Below are 19,282 nucleotides of genomic sequence, written 5' to 3'. Positions count from 1 at the left end.
GGAGTTCTTAGTAAAATAGGCAACATCATATGGCTGCAGTTGGATAAAGGAAGTCTTATACTTTCATCCCTTCTCCAGCTCTCCCAGAAAAACAACAAGAAAACCCTTCTGTAACTGTTTTTCAAAACATTCTAAAAGCTACTTATAAGTGTGTTTGTACATTAGAATATCATGCAATGTTCTGGATTGAAAGCAATGGATATGAGCAGCCTTTCTCCACAGAATAGGTACAGTACAACCACTTGTACTTCAGACTTCGGCCTATCCCCACTTCACGGTGATGATACCCTGTAACTATCTCCACATCACTGAGCCTTGAGCTACAAGGATCAGCTTTAGCTCAATATCCATTCACATGCAATTCTTGGCACCTTTGCTGATAGTAGTTAGGATGGGGAGTGGGTTCCCTTTTTCTTTTCCTTCTTCTCCTTCGTCTCCTCCTCTGTGGTTTGACTGATTTTTTGGGCTGTTTACAGTAGTTCAGTAGGAATGGGACTGAAATCACTGACGTATTTCACACAGGACACAGAATGGTTAGGAGATAAAAAACTTTCAGTCATACTGAGCTGCACTGGGGTCAAACTAGTTATTTAGAGGTAATGGTCGATATCATTTCTACTCCCCTGAATCATCAAGTTCCTCAGCATTTACAAAACAAAACGTTGTTTTAAAAAGTTTTCATTAAATTGACTTTATTATGAGGATTTTTTGTGGGATATAGAAACTTATCTCCTTTCCAGGCATTCCTGCTAACTGGATGTCTAAATGAGGGAGAAAAGGGAACAAAAAATTACATTATCTTCAACATTAGTCTTTCTACCAGAACTCTGGACCTGATGAGTATTTTTGGATATATCTGATCTTAAGAGACAGAGAAAAGCACAGCCAGTAGCAATTGTTTTCTTAGTGGGTAAATCCATAGGTGAGGCTAATGGTTGGTGCAAGACCCTCTCTACCAGTTAAGTGCCACTCAAGTATGAATGGGGGGGACTAAAGGCAGGATGGTCACAGAGGAGTCTTTTTCATCCCAGTATACTCTGGATTGAGAAACTGCACTACCCTTGATCAAGATGATTCATAGAAGAGGTCTGAGGTAGGCTGCGGAGAGGCACTGGGTTCTGCAACTTATACTGATCCAGTAGCCTAAACCTTCCTTGCTGCAGGTACAGAGAATCAGTGGTTGCTGTGTTAGCCTACAGGCTGCATGAGTGGCGAGACAGGAGCTATACATACACTGCATCCCCACCGCCTACATGCGTTATGTGCAGGGAGCTGTATTTTATCCCTCCCAACTCTTGCTCCACAGGTAGCCCAATTATTCAGATTTTGAGCTGGAGAAGGGAATTTCAACCATTGTGCAAGTAGTGGGCAGGGTTTTTAAATGACACACATAACAGTGCAATGTTTCCCAATAAATGGCAGAATTACTGAAATAAATCCTTCCATGATAAGGTGGTGCTAAGATAACTGGTGCTTATGAAGTTATTAGCTTGTGCCCAGGAGCCACCTAATGCAGTATCTCGTCTCTGAAAGCAGCAGTACCAGAAGCTTCAGAAGAAGGAACAAGAAACTCACAGGAGGCAGATGCGGGGTAATCTGACCTCTGTGAAGATTTCATCTTAATCCCTCTTGGTTAGAGACTGGTGTAAAACCTGAAGCATGCAGTTTTATATCCCTTAAGTACTGTTTCTAGCATTAATTATTATAACTGTAGATATTGTTGTTATTCATGTCAATGGCCAACATTTTTTTAGAAGTTTCTATCGTCTTTGCTATGAAAACACCCGATGGAAAGGACTTCCACGTTCTAATTAGGCATTGCATGAATGAGTATTTCCTTTTATCAGTTTTGAATCTGTTTCCCTTCAGTTTCATTGAATGCCACCTTTGTTCTTGTGTTATGAAACAGGGAAAATAGAAGCTCCTGATCTATCTAATACTTAGTCCTGCCTTGCGTGCAGGGGACTGGACTAGACCTCTCGAGGTCCCTTCCAGTTCTCTGATTCTATGTTTTTGATACCATTTTATATATTTGTATCATGTCCACTTTATTTGTTTCCAATCTAATTGCAATCATTTCACTCTCATATGCAGAGAGTTTTTCCCATACCCATAATAAATTCTTTCTTCTCTGCTCATTCTTCAAAAAGAGGCTCAGATGGGGCAAATAAAGTAGCAGATTTAAAGAGAGACATCAGGGTAGAGCCATTGCTTTAGAAGCTTGTAGCTGTGACCTTAAGCATTAGATGTTATTACACAAGCTTTAGAATGACAGCTTGGATAGTATATGTTTGTAACATTATCACTCTGCACTATGTGATCTCATACACAGGAAAGGGGATAGTGGTGGTGTTTCTATTGTACTGAGTTTAATTTGTTTTAGGGACCAGCTTTATAGCATTCCATATAAATTAGATTTATCTGAATACCTCTCCATGTATATATCAGACCAGCTTCCAGGCCAAGTATGAACCTGCCTGACCAAGCGACAAAGGGCTAAGAGTAGCAGTGGAAGAGACTAGCTCATTGTTGGAGTGGCCAACTCACCCTGAAAGGAACACACAGCAAACCAATCAGAAGTGCAGCTGTGAACCCAGATCTAAGTGCATACATATATATGCAAGTTCCACTGGCCATAGTAGGAAGCCCCCTCACCAAAGACACACACAGGAGAGGGAGGGAAAATACTAGGTAGCTGGATCACATTGTATACAGTGGGACCTTACAATATTTGCAGACATATCTTATCACAAGTGAACACATGGACAAAGGTCTTCCGAGTTTCAACAGTTTCATAGGTGTAGGTCACCACACACTACATTGTCCAAGAACTAATCTGTGTCTACCAACAGCATGCATTGCATCACACACGTGTATTCCCTAGACACATGTATTCACCAGTATAGCACCACAGTGCATTTTCAGTAAACATAGGAGGATTGGCTGTGGCTGATGTCTTTGAGGCTGCTGCTGTATATTACTTCTTACTTTCGCTTTCAGTGTGGCTCGGAGACTGGAGTAACTTCTTGCTCTGACTTGATCAGCTTTGCAGAACAATGCATTGGTATCGGTTGTGAAGTAACTTATAGAGATCCTGGATATACTCTTTATGCTTTCTGTACAGCCAAAGTAACTTAGTCCTGACCAGGAGCTACATAGGTGGCTGCACAGTTTATAGTGGATAATAAATGTGAAATTGGATTTAGTCCACACAAAATGGCCTATTGAACCCAGAAGTACTACACTGTAGCTGCTCTTTGGAAGGTCCACAGCTGCCATTGCAGTTAGTATCAGTACAAGATCTGATTGTTAGTCCATAATTATAGAGTCTGCTTTGGGGTGACTCCACATTTGAGATATTGTTTCTGAAGTTATAGCTGCAAATGTTGTTTATTTTATGGAGCTTGATTTTTGGTCTCTGTTTTTCTATATATATTTTAATTTCAAAAATGTTCAGTTATGTTACTGTTAGGAAACAATGCACATTATGTAAACATGTTTAAAAGTTAAATGGAAATTTCATGAACTGGGAACCAGAATTCCACTCAGCACCTGCCATAAAAATCTGTTTGACCCTCTGCATTTCCACAGGCAAACAAGTTAAAGCTACCCCAATAAGCTACTAGTACTGCACCACTTTTTCATTTCAATTTTCACACCTTTTTGCGTTCTGTAACCACAGTGAAGTCTCATTGCTCAAGCTCACCTCACAGGTTAACAGTCTGAAACAAAGCTCAGCATCAAAAATGTCAAAGTAATGATAGAATAAAATTCACAAAGGGGAAAGTTAGTAAGCAGCCTTGTATGTTCTACTATTTCATCAACTAGATCCAGTGTTAGAGAGCCATATTATAATTTCCTCTGATGATGCCCTGTACTGTAGCACTGATGTATTATCCAGCAAAAGAATATGAGGGTATGGGTGTCTTCAGCAAAGAAAAGCTGTCTCTGAAATCACCAGATGATTGTTTAAAATGTCAATATTGTTAACTGTGTCAATGTTGATATTTTGAGCAAAGTTTCCAGCTAAGAGCATTTAACCCAGAATCCCAAACTACCTCCCAAACATCCTTGGGTGCTGAAATCTCTCACTATCCAAACCTTAACTTTCCCCCTTGCAACTTCAATGATGTAGCGACACATCGTCAATACAAAAATCTGCAGCACACTGAAAACTGGAAATACAGGGACACCAAAACCAAAGTGAATTTAATACCAAAACAACCAACATAGGAGCTATTACATGGATCGTATTTTTGTTTTTATTTAATTCAATAAAAATCACCCACATTACATTTAAGTGAAGCCACCACAGAATCTCCAGCCTGCCACACAAGAGTGCCAAACAAATCAGAGGGCTTTGACTCAGAAAAAAGGTCCTGCTTCTCTGGTGTGCCTGGACCCTTGACAATATTAAAAAATGTTGGGCTCTTTAAAATATTAGTATAGGACACAGCCAGTGCCTGATTCTGTTCCCAGAAGTACCACCTCCTCAGGGACGTGGGGGTAGCCATCACTGATTTAAAGACACAGGGTCTGATTTCCAGAGATACTAAATACCCACAGTTCTCATTGACTTGAACTATATTTGTGGGTGTTGGCATTCAGGTGTTTCAAGTTCAGGTTCATGGTGTCTTCTAGGGGTCTATGATGATGCAGGTATTTGGGGGCAATGTCAGCTAGTAGTCAAGTGGAACATGTGTTGCCGAAGTTGCTTTTAGATCAATAGCACTTTACATGAAAAACCTATAAAGCATCTGACAAAAGAAAAACCCATTATTTTAATCTACAAAGGTGGTTGTTTCAGATCAATGATAGACAAATACCTTCTCTCTGTCTCCCTGCCTTTGTCTTTTACCCAGTTACCTGAAAAGCAGTTAAACGTCTTGTAAACAATGCTCATACTAAACCACACATTATGACAACGTTTACCTTGAGATGTTCCTGGACTTTGGAGTGTGCACCATTTTCAGAGTATTTATTTGTTAGAGAGTTCTCTGCTGATTTTCATTCAAATCAATGTGATTGTATCTCTGCAAATTTCCCCCTTTCAAAACTCATTTGTGCCAACCTGCTCTGCTCCTTCCTCTCTGAAAAAACACACAGGATAATCTCATTAGTATTTTGCATGTTTGTGGCGATTCTACAAGAAAACAATTTTTTTCTGTTTGCAGAAGAATATGAAACACAGTATTGCACAAATCCTATTTTCATCGTATTTGAAGTAAACTACTGTTACAGTTCTTCTTTGTCTCTTTCCTTGTAAAGATGGCTTAGGACTCAGATAGAAAGAGCTCTGGTGTCTGTGATGTTTTTAATAATAGTAATATAAGTAAGGAAATTTTATCCTATTGCAATTCTAAGCATCTGTCGAGGTTTTCAGACTATAAAATATACCATGAATCAATTTAACACAGAGCTCTATGCAACAAAAATTATATGAGACCTAGCAGGATGTGGAAGTCCATGTATACTGGTTGTGCAGTGTGCCACTCTATTCAGGAGAGATGTCAGCTTGATATCTAAGATGTATAAGATTGATGTATATGGACCAGATCCTGAACTCTGGCTCAGGGGTGCATGACACAGTTCAGGAAGGTGTATGAAAAGATGGCCTTAAGCAACCTTTCCACTACCCCATTCCTGGGCCAATCTGTGCTGGTCCATTCCCTTGGATCATCCTCAGGCTTGCTTTAAGTTGTACTTTTTGCCTATGGCAAAAGGACAGGCAAGTGGGGTAGCTGCTCTAATATAACCCAAAGTTCCTCCTGTACTGGGGAGATCTTTGGGACCTTCCTAGTTCAGACAGCTGAATTCTAACGTTGCCTGGACAATATATAGTTCTCATACATTGAGAAAGGCATGTGTGGCCATGCAAAAGGCTTATCACCAACTTAGTGATCCTGGATGCTATTTCCTTTTGATTAAGGACTATCAGTACCTCAACTGCAGAACTAGGTGAAAGTAGAAATATCATGCGATTCATCTAAGAGAGTTATTTTGATTGGAAAGATAGGCATATGATACTGACAATAAGATCTAGATTTGAAAACAGACTTCAGATGAAATATGAGCCCCAATTATAGATATAGAAAAGGTATTTTACTGTCCTGGGATCTAGGAGGCTTTTTGTGAAACTGCCAAAATTCCAACTGTCCCAGTGCAAACAGACTATAAATTAATCCAGATATACTATAATTTCCAAGGTCTTCTCTAACAAAGTTTCATCTTCATCCAATCACAAGAAACCATGAGTCTAACAGTGGCCCAATATCTAAACAAATACTTTGCCTCAGTCTTTAATAAGGCTAAAGAGGATCTTAGGGATAATGGTAGCATGACAAATGGGAATGAGAATATGGAGGTAGATATTACCATATCTGAGGTAGAAGTGAAACTCGAACAGCTTAATGGGACTGAATCGGGGGGGCCCAGATAATCTTCATCCAAGAATATTAAAGGAATTGGCACCTGAAATTGCAGCCCATTAGCAAGAATTTTTAATGAATCTGTAAACTCAGGGGTTGTACCGTATGGAGAATTGCTAACATAGTTCCTATTTTGAAGAAAGGGAAAAAACGTGATCTGGGTAACTACAGGCCTATTAGTTTGACATCTGTAGTATGCAAGGTCTTGGAAAAAAATTTGAAAGAGAAAGTAGTTAAGGACATTAAGGTCAATGGTAAATGGGACAAAATAATCACGATTTTACAAAAGGTAGATTGTGCCAAATCAACCTGATCTCCTTCTTTGAGAAAGTAACAGATTTTTTAGACAAAGGAAACACAGTGGATCTAATTTACCTAGATTTCAGTAAGGCGTTTGATACAGTGCCACATGGGAAATTATTAGTTAAATTGGAAAAGATGGGGATCAATATGAAAACTGAAAGGTGGATAAGGAAATGGTTAACAGGGAGACTACAGCGGGTCCTACTGAAAGGTGAACTGTCAGGCTGGAGGGAGGTTACCAGTAGAGTTCCTCAGGGATCAGTTTGGGGACCAATGTTATTTAATCTTTTTATTACTGACCTTGGTACAAAAAGTGGGAGTGTGCTAATAAAGTTTGCGGGTGATACAAAGCTGGCAGGTATTGCCAATTTAGAGAAGGACAGGGATATCCTACAGGAAGATTTGGATGACGTTGTAAACTGGAGTAATAGTAATAGGATGAAATTTAATAGTGAGAAGTGTAAGGTTATGCATTTAGGGATTAATAACAAGAATTATAGTTCTAAGCAGGGAAAGCATCAATTAGAAGTAACGGAGGAGGAGAAGGACCTTGGAGTATTGGTTGATCATAGGATGATTATGAGCCGCCAATGCGATATGGCCGTGAAAAAAAGCTAATGCAGTCTTGGGATGCATCAGGAGAGGTATTTCCAATAGAGATAAGGAGGTTTTAGTGCCATTATACAAGGCACTGGTGAGACCTCACCTGGAATACTGTGTGCAGTTCTGGTCTCCCATGTTTAAGAAGGATGAATTCAAACTGGAACAGGTACAGATAAGGATGATCCGAGGAATGGAAAATGTGTCTTATGAAAGGAGACTCAAGGAGCTTGGCTTGTTTAGACTAACTAAAAGAAGGTTGAGGGGGAAATATGATTTCTCTCTATAAATATATCAGAGGGATAAATACCGGAGAGGAAGAGGAATTATTTAAACTCAGTACCAATGTGGACACAAGAACAAATGGATATAAACTGATCATTGGGAAGTTTCGACTTGAAATTAGACGAAGGTTTCTAACCATCAGAGGAGTGAAGTTCTGGAATAGCCTTCCAAGGGAAGCAGTGGGGGCAAAAGACCTATCTGGCTTTAAGATTAAACTCGATAAGTTTATGGAGGAGATGGTATGATGGGATAACATGATTTTGTCAATTAATTGATCTTTAAATATTCATGGTAAATAGGCCCAATGGCCTGTGATGGGATGTTAGATGGGGTTGGATCTGAGTTACTACAGAGAATTCTTTCCTGGGTATCTGGCTGGTGAATCTTGCCCATACGCTCAGGGTTTAGCTGATCACCATATTTGGGGTCGGGAAGGAATTTTCCTCCAGGGCAGACTGGAAGAGGCCCTGGAGGTTTTTCACCTTCCTCTGCAGCATGGGTCACTTGCTGGAAGATTCTCTGCTCCTTGAAGTCTTTAAACTACGATTTGAGGACTTCAATAGCTCAGACATAGGTGAGAGGTTTTTCACAGGAGTGGGTGGGTGAGATTCTGTGGCCTGCGTTGTGCAGGAGGCCAGACTAGATGATCATGATGGTCCCTTCTGACCTTAATATCTATGAATCTATGACTTAAATGGAGAAATATTGAGTTTAATGATTAAAGCAATCAGTCTCTGACTGATAACTTTGAAACACAATGTGAGTTTATAGTTCCAAGCTGGCATTCTCTGCAGCATTCCTATGCTGTTACCTGCTTTCCCCCTTTTCCCCCTTTCCTAGGGCTGCATATCCACAATGTTCTGCAATCCTCCCACGGAGGAACAATAGCACTGTGTGTGTGCATTTTATATATCTCCAAACTCAAGCTACTTGCTGAGAATGAGTGAGTCCCAGGAATGAGGAGCAGAACCAGAATATAACAAGATATTCAGGAGCAACTAACTTTGCAAAATAGCAGTTTGCCATAGAGTGAAATAGGAATTATTTTTGATCCAACATTTAGGAATTCAGGGCCAGGTTCTTGGTGCTTCAGTGGGGCCATAAAACTGGCTTAACCAGCTAGCTGGAGATTCCCTGTGAGGAGAAGGAATCCTGATTGGTGCAGTTGTATACTGCTCCCATTCCTAACCTCTGGTGAAGGGACTATTTCCAGGAGAAAGGGGTTTATCCAGTGCATCTCTACACCTTGGTGATCCTCTGCTGCCAGAATAGCCCGTTGGGTCTAGAGGCAGTTAAAACTAATTTAGTGCACTCCAAGGCTGCTCAAAATTATACTGGGGGCCAAACTGGTCCTTGGCCAATCACAGGATCAATGGCAAACCAAAGGTGGAATTAATCCACCTTCACCTCTTCCCCTTGTTTATCCTGTACTGATACAGCTGCACTGGAGGATCCAGCCTTTATGCTTTCAGAATTCCAAACAGAGACTAGGATCCAATTAAACAATACAAGTATTTCTGGTGAAAACATACAAGAAGAAAGCTGTAGCTACCTGACTCACACTGTATGCATTCTCAGCTCTTTTCAACGTGGAACAAAATAGTTCTGTCATTTGCAAACTTTTGGTTTGCAAATTATTTTAAAGGTTATACTGCTGCTATCTAAAGAGAGCCGTGAATCAGGCATACAGTGGCTGTGACTCAGTCTTCCACTACATTACAGTATTTTTTAAAACAATCAGCTTTGTTTTGTTGTGCATTATTTGCCTTCAGCTGATTTTGAATGTGTCTCATAATTTGCAAGAAGGTTTATTTTCTCCTGATAGGTGAAAATAGACCATAAAGAATGAATGAAGTTCTATGAAACACTGGTATGTTGCTCCTTTCACAAATTTGTATAGCATAGTCTCCCCTTACCACACTGTTTCGCTAGAATTCTGGCTGTTAATGGGAGTCATGTACACTCATCAGTGGGTAAACAGACCCCTCTGCCTCAGGTGATATATTCTTTCTGCCTGGGTTGTCTCATCTCTAGTTCTGATATACTGACAAATAATGTTCTGGTAGAATAGTCCTACACTATAAATTGTTTTCCATCTCAGATCTCTTCCTTCATTTATACCTCACTCTTTCTAAGAATTGACATATTGATACAGCCTCACAAAACTTAGTTCCCTGGTGGAAGTGAGAATCTTCATATAAGTAGTGGTCAGTTTACCTTTGACTTATGCAGGCCTTCTTGCAAGCATGGGACGGGCTCTAACTAATATATGTCACTCTTCTACAGCAAAGTCCCGTTGTAAAAGTGATACACTGGTCTTTTGTAGCCTCATGCATTTATGTTTTATCTGTGTGTCTGCAGAAAGTCTGAAGTACAGATAGGTCAGTTGCTTCCTTGATACATTTTTAAGATAGCAGCACAATTATGGGCATTCTCTGACATTTTTAATTACACTAATTGTAATTCAGTATTATTGTACTGAATTTGTCTTGCTGGAATTTTGTAAGTTATTTCAAAATATTGTTTAAAATTTCACATGGTATGTGTGAGTGTGCATGTGTATAGAAGTAATGAAGTGTGGTCAGTACTAACCACGGAACGATCCATTTGCCATCAACAAGGTTTGATGTGTTTGAAATCTCAACCAGCTGTCATGTATAATATACACAAGAGTTCATCTGACTTTACATACACACTCATGCCTTGTGGAATCTTATGGTATTATACATGCAAGTTGGTTGAGATTTTAACCACATTTTTCATGCCTAGGTTGTAGGTTGCAAATGGACCATTCTGAAACATCATTACAACTATCCAACTCTGTGGCTATACTGTGGCTTCCATTAAATGAGCTGATGGTTTCAGTTCCAGACAGATAGTCTCTATCACAAGTGTCACTAATTGGTCTACTTATCCGCATCTCCACCGGAGGCCAAGGACGGAATGGTTCTGCAAACTATCCTGCCCTTTGACACTAAATGAAGTTTCCTCTAGCTCAGACATTGTGCACCCTGCTGGATGCTTAGAGACAGCAGCAATGGCAATTCTACTACCTGTTACTTTTCCTGTGGATAACGAAGGGTTTCTGTCTTTGGACCCCACTTCTTGCCGCATACTGGTTTTCCTTTCGCAGTTTCTCATCCAAACCTATGCTTGTGTCAAGGGGAAAAGAAACCTCCTATCCTATATTCCTAAAATAGAAGAATTCCTAAATTGGAAGAATAAGTTAGGAGGCTCGGTGCATAGTAAAGCTAACTGTGATGTGTATTTTCTTGTAAATCTCAGGCAGCTAATCAATTGTCTCCTCATATTTGGAGATAAACACAATTGCTGCTGACATACAATTATGGTGTCCCTGGTATCCATTAATCATCACTCTATCTACACTGCTGAAGATGTACTGAAAACAGATCTTCCAAGAAAGAAATATTCTCTTAACAGCATCAGAGAGTCTGGAGTGAGATAATCCTGCCAAAATACTTTCCTGTCTCAGTAGAAAAAGTTCACTACCAAGGTTTCCTTATCTAGGGCATAGGGAGAAAGGAAAATCTTTGTTCTCTATTTCTCTTCTGCTGTCACTTCTTTCATTTCTTTGTTTGTAAGTACACACCCACACCGGTGCTTATTTACTTCTACTCTCCCTCCCTGCCACCGTCTCCTATGGCTCACTTCCCCATCCCTCTGATCTTTACCCCTTCTCATGTTACTCTCTTGAGGTATAAGGTCATAGGACAGATATAACAAGCTCTTCAGTATTAAAATGAAATTGTAGTGTGTACTTTTAGTAGGCTACAACAGTGTTATGGCTACTCAGATGCAAAGAGCAAGATGTACATAATAACATCATGATGCTTCAGCAGCCCCACCTGTGGATTCCTGTAGCCCCACAGCATTGCAGTGCAGTTGGAAAGGAAGATTAAACAACACGCTCCCAAACTATTTATAATTTAGGGCTGCAACTTCATTTGTGGGTTCTGGTGATATTAAAAAAAACTCACTACTCAAACCAGACACTCACAATTTAAAAGGTCACCCAAATTCAGTGGGATGACAGCCTTATTATGTGCAGTTAGGGGAAGTTATTCTTTATGTTCAATACTTTATATTTATCTGGACAATGGCTGTTAATAAATGTAAAGTGACTATTCAAGCATATTTAATGAGCATTAGCACTGATAAGTTCCTTAGTATGAAGGGGTTCCATAAGCTTCATTAAGTATATTTCCACTAATTCAAAGGACTTTAAAGATATTTTCATATTATTAAAAGTTTTGGCCTCTCACTCTTTACATATTTGACACTTTAAACTAAACTAAGGTCTGTTAGTTTCTTGCTTAATTTTATTTTTAACCACTCCAGTTTGTTGCTGTAAGGTTATACTACACAATCTGCTCATTGATTTTCTAAGATATGTGGCTTCTCACCCTGTTCCCATCATACCGAGTAAGAGCAGCTGGGATGATCTAGTGGCATTTGAACATTACCTTGATGACACACCAGGCCCAAATCTAGGAGTTTACACTGCAGTATTTGGAAAGTATTTATTTGTTTGATATCTTTATTTTTAATAAGGCTTGTCTGCAAGGCAAGCTACTACACAGCGAGCCAGGGTATAAATCTATAGCATACCAAATTGCTGCATGGTAATGTCCCCTGTGGCCACAACACAGTGAAAGTTTGGAGTGTGGCTTGGCTTACTTGTAAGTGTAGTAAGCTAAGTTCATTTTCTGTTTTTATTCCTGTTTCCACTGAAGTCAATGGGAGAAGGATTAGGTCCAAACTGACAACATGGTTGTGATCATTTCTGTAGGAAACAGCTCTAGACCAAGAATGTTGTTCCTGGTAACTACTGTTACATGGTCTATTTTTGCCACTATGTAAAAGATAGCATGTATGGTAGTGTGACAAGTGCTTTATATATTAATATGATATATAAGCTTACCAAAGAGTATTGGTTTGTTATTATTGGTCTCCTGGACTGTAACAAAATTGCTATTGTAGTGTTGCTAATTAATATTTGACTACAAACATTGGTTTGTTAGTTTAGGATGGTTCTTGCATGCTTTGCTCTTGACACTGAATTTTGTACAGGAACTCTACAATATCTGATTTTTAATATGACATATTTCCTTGTCTACATTAGTAACACAACCTCAGAATATTCAAACAATTTTTTAAATAAATCTGTTTACTTTCTATTATGTATGCTCTTTGTCCAAGCTGAGAGAAATGCAAAATACACAATAAAAGCAACTAAGTCAATTTCACTTTTGACACGTCAGGTTCTCAGTGCCACAATCTGGAGTTGCAAGCACTACAGGAAAAAGCTTATTTGTTTAAAACAGACAGCGTTTACTGGGATTTGAAAACCATAGAAATATTTTATTGGTCTTTGGCTTCGTAAAAGTTTGTTTTTTGGAACCAAACTAAAATGGCTGCCCTTTAAATAAACACTGAGGCATTGTTTCTTAGATATACAGTTTATTAAGAGTTACATGAGTTTTCAATCAGTTATAAGAGAAAACATGTGACTAAAATAGTTTAGATAAGCACTATCAAGTGTAGCACTAACAGACTTCACAACAATTTTAATTTTAACCACACTGCATCCTCTTCATACAGAGACCAGCTTTCAAAAATTATTTCCTAGCAAGGTCTTTTATTTTGGGGGGTGGGCCTAAGTTAGAGCACTATGGGCCTAAGAGTTGACAAGGCCTAAGTTAGAGCGCTATGTTTCATTTTTAGTCACTTTATTCAGCACTTCAGTCTCTCAGTGGATAAATTATAAGGCCTAATTTAAGTGTTAAACTGCGATAACTGAATCATATATAAAATGTACTTGGCCACTGAAGTCCTTCGCTGCTGACCACAGCCCTGGCCAATGTGGCAGTGGCATTTGTTGGTATTCTCTGAAGTAACTGTTGTTTCCCTGGAATGCTGGCACTCATATTCACAGATTCCAAGGCCAGAAGGTACCATTGTGATCATCTAGCCTGACCTCCTGTTTAACACAGGCCAGAAAATTGCCCCAAAATAATTCCTAGAGCATATATTTTAGAAAAACATCTAATCTTGATTTAAAAGTTGCCAGAGATGGAGAATTCACCACAACTCTTGGTAAATTGTTGCAATGGTTAATTATCCTCAGTTAAAAATGTATGCCTTACTTCCAGTCTGAATTTCTCTAGCTTCCACTTCCAGCCACTTTCTCTGCTAGTTTGAAGGACTCATTATCAAATATTTGTTCACCACATAGATACCTATAGACTAATCAAGTCACCCCTTAACCTTCTCTTTGTCAAGCTAAATAGACTGAGCTCCTTGAGTCTATCACCATAAGGCATGTTTTCCGATCTTTTACTCATTCTTGTGGTCCTTCTCTGAACCCTCTCCAATTTTTCCACATTCTTCTTGAATTGTGGACACCAGAACTGGAACCATATCTCAGCAGTGGATAGAACAGTGCAAAGTACAGAGGTAAAATAACCTTTCTTCTCCTACTTGAGATTCCCCTGTTTATGCATCTGATGATCGCATTAGCCCTTTTGGACACAGTGTTGGACTGGGAGCTCATGTTCAGCTGATTATCTACCACGACTCACAATTTTTTTCCCCCAGAGTCACATCTTCCCAGGATAGAGAGCCCCATTCTGTAAGTATGGCCTACATTCTTTATTCCTAGATGCATACATTTACCCATATTTAAAAACATATATATTTTTGCTTGTGACCAGTTTACAAAGTGATCTGGATCATATCTTGGTATCCATGACCTGTCCTCTTCAATATTTACCACACCCCCCAATTGTTGTCATCTGCAAACTTTATCAGTGATGATTTTATGTTTTCTTCCAGGTCAGAAATAAAAGTGTTAAGTAGCATAGGGCCAAGGACCAATCCCTTCAGAACCCCCTGGAAACACACCCAATTCCCTCTTTACAATTATGTATTGAGACCTAACAGTTAGCCGGTTTTTATATCATTCTAATGTTTAATCAAAATATCATGTAGTACCAAGTCAAATGACTTACAGAATTCTAAGTATATTACATCAGCACTATTACCTTTATCAACCAAACTCATAAAAAAAGGTATCACGTTAGCGTGACAAACCACAAAACTTTGTTTGGCATTAAATATATTATGCCCCTTTAATTCTTTATTAATTGAGTCCTGTATCCGATGCTCCATTATCTTGCCTGGGATGAATGTCAGACTGACAGTCCTATAATTACCCAGTTTATCCTTTTACTTTCCTCTGCTTCACCCCAAAAAGGCTGATTGCTCATGCTTAATAGGAGTTAATTGATTTTTACCCCTAAGCTCAAAGACTGGTAACCGTGACCCATTTCCCAGATCATACCCAACTTCACCCTCTGCTTTGGCCTTTAGAGGCCTGATTCAGAAACCCATCCCTATAGTGTTAAGGAGGTACAAAGGCCTGTGTGCATCTGTACCACTCCTGGCCCACCCCCGTAGCTGAAGGATTCTCCACACCAGGAACAGTTTCACCTAGGGAACTGAAGAACTAGGACTGTAATTGGATCCTGCATTTGATGCAGACTCCTTATGTCCTTTCTTCTCACTCTTGCACATCTAAACAGGGAACTTCATACACTGGTTTAGTCTCCTAGCAAGTTTTTCACCATCTACCAGGGTGATTGTCCATGCAATGTTATAAGAAAATAATTACTAAATGTAAAAGGAAAGAATAAAGCAGCTGCAGTAAAGAACATATTTTTGCCAGATTCTTATTCCAGCCTTTTCTGTTGTGTTCTCAATCCTTTCAGCAAAGACTTCAGTGTTATTTTTTCCTTCTATAGTACAGAGCATGCAAAAGAAGGAATTTAACATTGATATAGACTTTTCATTTGTAAAAGAGCAAACATTATTGTATTAATTTGCAAACTGTTTTGCATGTTGCTAATATATAAGATATCAAATAGCGATAGCCATGCTCAAATTTTTGCTCAGTACAATGTGTCAAGTGAAAATAAGAGCTAGACAAGCATGAGAAAACCTGCTGAGGTTCCAAGTTAGCCCTATGTGCAAGGGTGGTTTGAGCTTTCTTAACAGTGCTAGAAATTTTAAAGGGAGAGAAAAAAAATGGGGAAGGAAGGACGTGGATTCTCTCTTCTAACTCAGCATAAGTGGAACAGCTGGCATGGGGCATATGCTGTGCATGAATCAGTTGGGCACACCTAACAAATAGGTGTTTACTCATGCAGTTTGCTGGTTAGCCAGAATCTCACAGATTTTTTTAAGGGAGTAGAGTGGGTTATAAACACACACTAGGCCAGATTATCAGAAGGGCTGAGTTTAATTTCGGCACCAAGGTATGTGGCCAGATTTTCTAAAAAAGCTCAGGATGATGCAACTGAACTCTTTTCAAAACCTGCCCATAAGCGTTTTGGTGGGAGCTGCTGGGTGTGAAAGTCTGGCCTGCATTTAGCTGCCTAAATGTGAGCTGAACAGTTTTGAGAATCTGGCCTCTCTATAAGTGCTGAGCTCTTGAAAGTCTGGCCCACTAAGCATACAAAGAGTGCAGTGGTACATTAGCTTTTATGATCAGCATGTAGCATCTCTATCTTTTATCCTGCAGTCTCAGATTTGGTGTCTAATCATTTTTGAAGGAATGGGATTTGGTATGAGGGCTTTGAACAAGAATTGCCTTTTCATCATTTGCCGCATGTCTTTCCACTGTTAGCTCTACAATGAATACCCTTGGATTCAGAACATGGCTCAGTAAAGCAACAGCACAGAGACCTTGTTATTGTTCTGTAAAATCTCTGCCGATTTCCTCATTAGAGCAATCTCCAGCATATAGCCGTGAATACATTATTCATTCTTGGTGGTATCCCTGTTAGATGTGCCCATATCAGCTTCCAGGCTTAAGGAAATTACAGCAAGTAGCAGGGGAAATACACCTAAATCTATGATGCATGTAATTGTACATATTTACTTAATTTATAGTAATTAGATTAACTAAGCACCTGACACTCTAGGTATCAGTTAGAGATGTGTGCAAGGTCAGCAAGACCACAAGAAAGTCATCTGGTTCTGGGTTTCATTACAAACTCAGAAATCAGAGCAGATTGATCAAAATATTGGATGCAGCACTTTTGACTGGCCATAAGCCCTCTTCAGACTACCAGTGTCATGCTTTTAGGGCTCCCTTACTACAGTTATCCATGGAGGGCATCCTATTATTTGTATTATTGTAGCACCTAGAAGTCCCAGTCCTAGACCAGGATCACATTGTGCTAGGTGCTGTACAAACGCAGAACAAAAAGAGAGCAAGAAGACTTCCATTGCACAAAGGCAAAGTAGCACAAGCTAACACCCCCTGAGGCTGTATTAACAAGTATTCAGCTCCCTGCTTGAATTGTGAGACAACAACAGCCCTGCCCCATCAACTTTGCATGGGGGGTACCTAGTAGGGTCACTATAGAGGGGCTTTGGTATTGGGGTTCTGCAAATGCATATTCTCTCTATGCATAGATGTGAATAGCAGCCTAGAGCCTCAAATTACATGGCTAAATGCACTGTGTTAGAATCAGGATTAGAACGCAGGAATTCTTGGCTCCCAGACCACACCCTGTCCAGATCACATCTCTCTTCTTTTTAAAAACACTCAAAAAGTGTCCATAGACATGAGAGCTACAGTAATACAACTCAAAGTATTGCAGAGAATGCACTGGACACCAACCTGAATGTACTATATGGCATTATTAAACTTTGGATACATTATGGAAGTGTAAATCCTGAGCGGTTATAGGAATGTTTCATAGTTTCAACTCTTCTGGCAGGACATATTGAAATAAATCTAGACCTTCAATCTCATTTACAACTTAATATGGAAGCTTTTTCAGCTGGGGAACACATAAATTGTCACTGAACAGCCCTGGGTCCTTCCTGCATCTATAGGTTTAATCAAATCAAAATGGAACTCACAAAGGCCCCATTAAAAAGGAGAGATATTTCAGCAGGGAAATTTCTCACAGGAATTTACGCAAAGTTAGCAATAATCATTGCACTTGGAATCCTTTTCTATATTTGCATGATACAGACTCAGGGACCCTGATATTATTATTAGTTTACAATTAGAACTGGTCAAATATAAGGACCCTTCCCCAATTTATATAAAAATCATATCCTCATTTTCTGTCTGAAACATTAACATTTTTTGACAAGCTCTATTTATAAATGACAAGTCTAATATTTAGAGATTTGCTCCTGTCACAAGATTTAGGTCAGAATTGGAAATAGCCCAGATTTTGGGCGGTGGGGGTGGGGGTAGGAGGGAAGGGAAGGGCAGGAAGAATAGAGGGTATAGGATCTAGACTTTGGGGTTGGCCCATTCCAGTGGACTATTTTCAAAATTCACATCTATTATAGCTTATTCAGGTATGTTTGAATCTGGGGGCTTGGTCTGAGCCTCTCTCTTATATATTGTCATCTCCAATTGAGTGGTTTAGACCCGTGGAGCTCAGTTGTCAGTCACTGATCTGGCTGCTTAGTCTGACAAAACAGCCAGAAAGCAAAGTGGCAGCACAGGGGAATCCTACTGTGGCATAGTAAGAGGAGTGAGGAGAAAGCATGGGAAAAGGAGGGGCAGCACATTGCACATATCACTCCAGATGATCTTGGACTAGTGTAGTGACCCCTCTAGGACAGGTACAGCCAGTGTAACATAGGCTGCTTTAAGTTACACCCACCCGTCATTTCGGTCTGTGATCAATCAGCACAGGACTATGGAGGGACAGGGAAAGTTGGAATAGAGCCACGTTCCCCACTCACTCTCCTCAGCTGAGGCAAGCATGAAACAGGCAGAGCTGAGGTTGAAACGCAAGGTTTTGCCCTTTAAAACATTCTAAACTCTGATTTTCTTCCCATTTAATTTTCAAAAAGCTTCCATATTTACAGGGATAACAAAATGTCAGACTAATGATTTTTCTGTAGTGGAGTGAAAGTGTAAACTTTGAAGTGGTGCAATGAGACTTTGCTGCATATACATCATTTAGATGTTTTGGTTTCTTGATGTACTTTTGTTTCCCGATATTTAAATAATTTCATCTCTTTTTTTTAAAGAAGTCAATCAGGAGAAGATAATTACAATGGAAGAAGAAAAGTAACCCAGTACATTTTGATGGTAGCAAAATTAAATATTTATGAGGGGCTGACTTGCTACAGGTACAGCACACAGATTCTGTAATTAGACCTATAGCTTATTTACCCACATTTGAATTTTAACTACACTGAGCCAGCTTGCCTGGGCAATATTACCCATGCAGAATGTTTAGTCTATACTGATCAGCACTTCCTGTATGGAAGTGAAAGGAGCAGGGCAATAGTCTCTACAGCACAGAGGTGCTACTCTGTCCTAGATTCTGCCTACCTCTATCCTCCCCCCACCCCGAACTTCCCTCCTCAGGGATCCACAGCCAGGAAAAGAATGAACTGAAGCAGGCTGGAGAGGACTTGAGGTTGGGTTGCACCAAGAAAAGCCTGCAGAGATTTACTGAAACTGGGGGTTGACTTAACACTCTAATGCCCTGCTTTGCATTGAGGAGACCCACTGTTCAGAGAGGTTTCAGGGAGTGGCTGAGTCAGGACGAAGCCCTAGCATATGGCTCTGATGTAGTGGGGTGGAGAGAGGCCTTGTC

At 39.7% G+C, this 19,282-nt stretch overlaps 1 protein-coding gene across 9 annotated transcripts in view; it reads left to right on the top strand.

The window, feature by feature from the left end:
* Positions 1-19,282, top strand: part of KCNH7 (potassium voltage-gated channel subfamily H member 7) — a 343,750-nt gene that overhangs the window by 8,280 nt on the left and 316,188 nt on the right. The window lies entirely within an intron of this gene.

This window comes from Lepidochelys kempii, chromosome 11, assembly GCF_965140285.1.
Source record: "Lepidochelys kempii isolate rLepKem1 chromosome 11, rLepKem1.hap1, whole genome shotgun sequence".
In the NCBI taxonomy this organism is placed as follows: Eukaryota; Metazoa; Chordata; order Testudines; family Cheloniidae; genus Lepidochelys; species Lepidochelys kempii.
The sequence above is the reverse complement of the archived record's forward strand: the minus strand, read 5'-3'. Positions and strand labels throughout refer to the sequence as shown.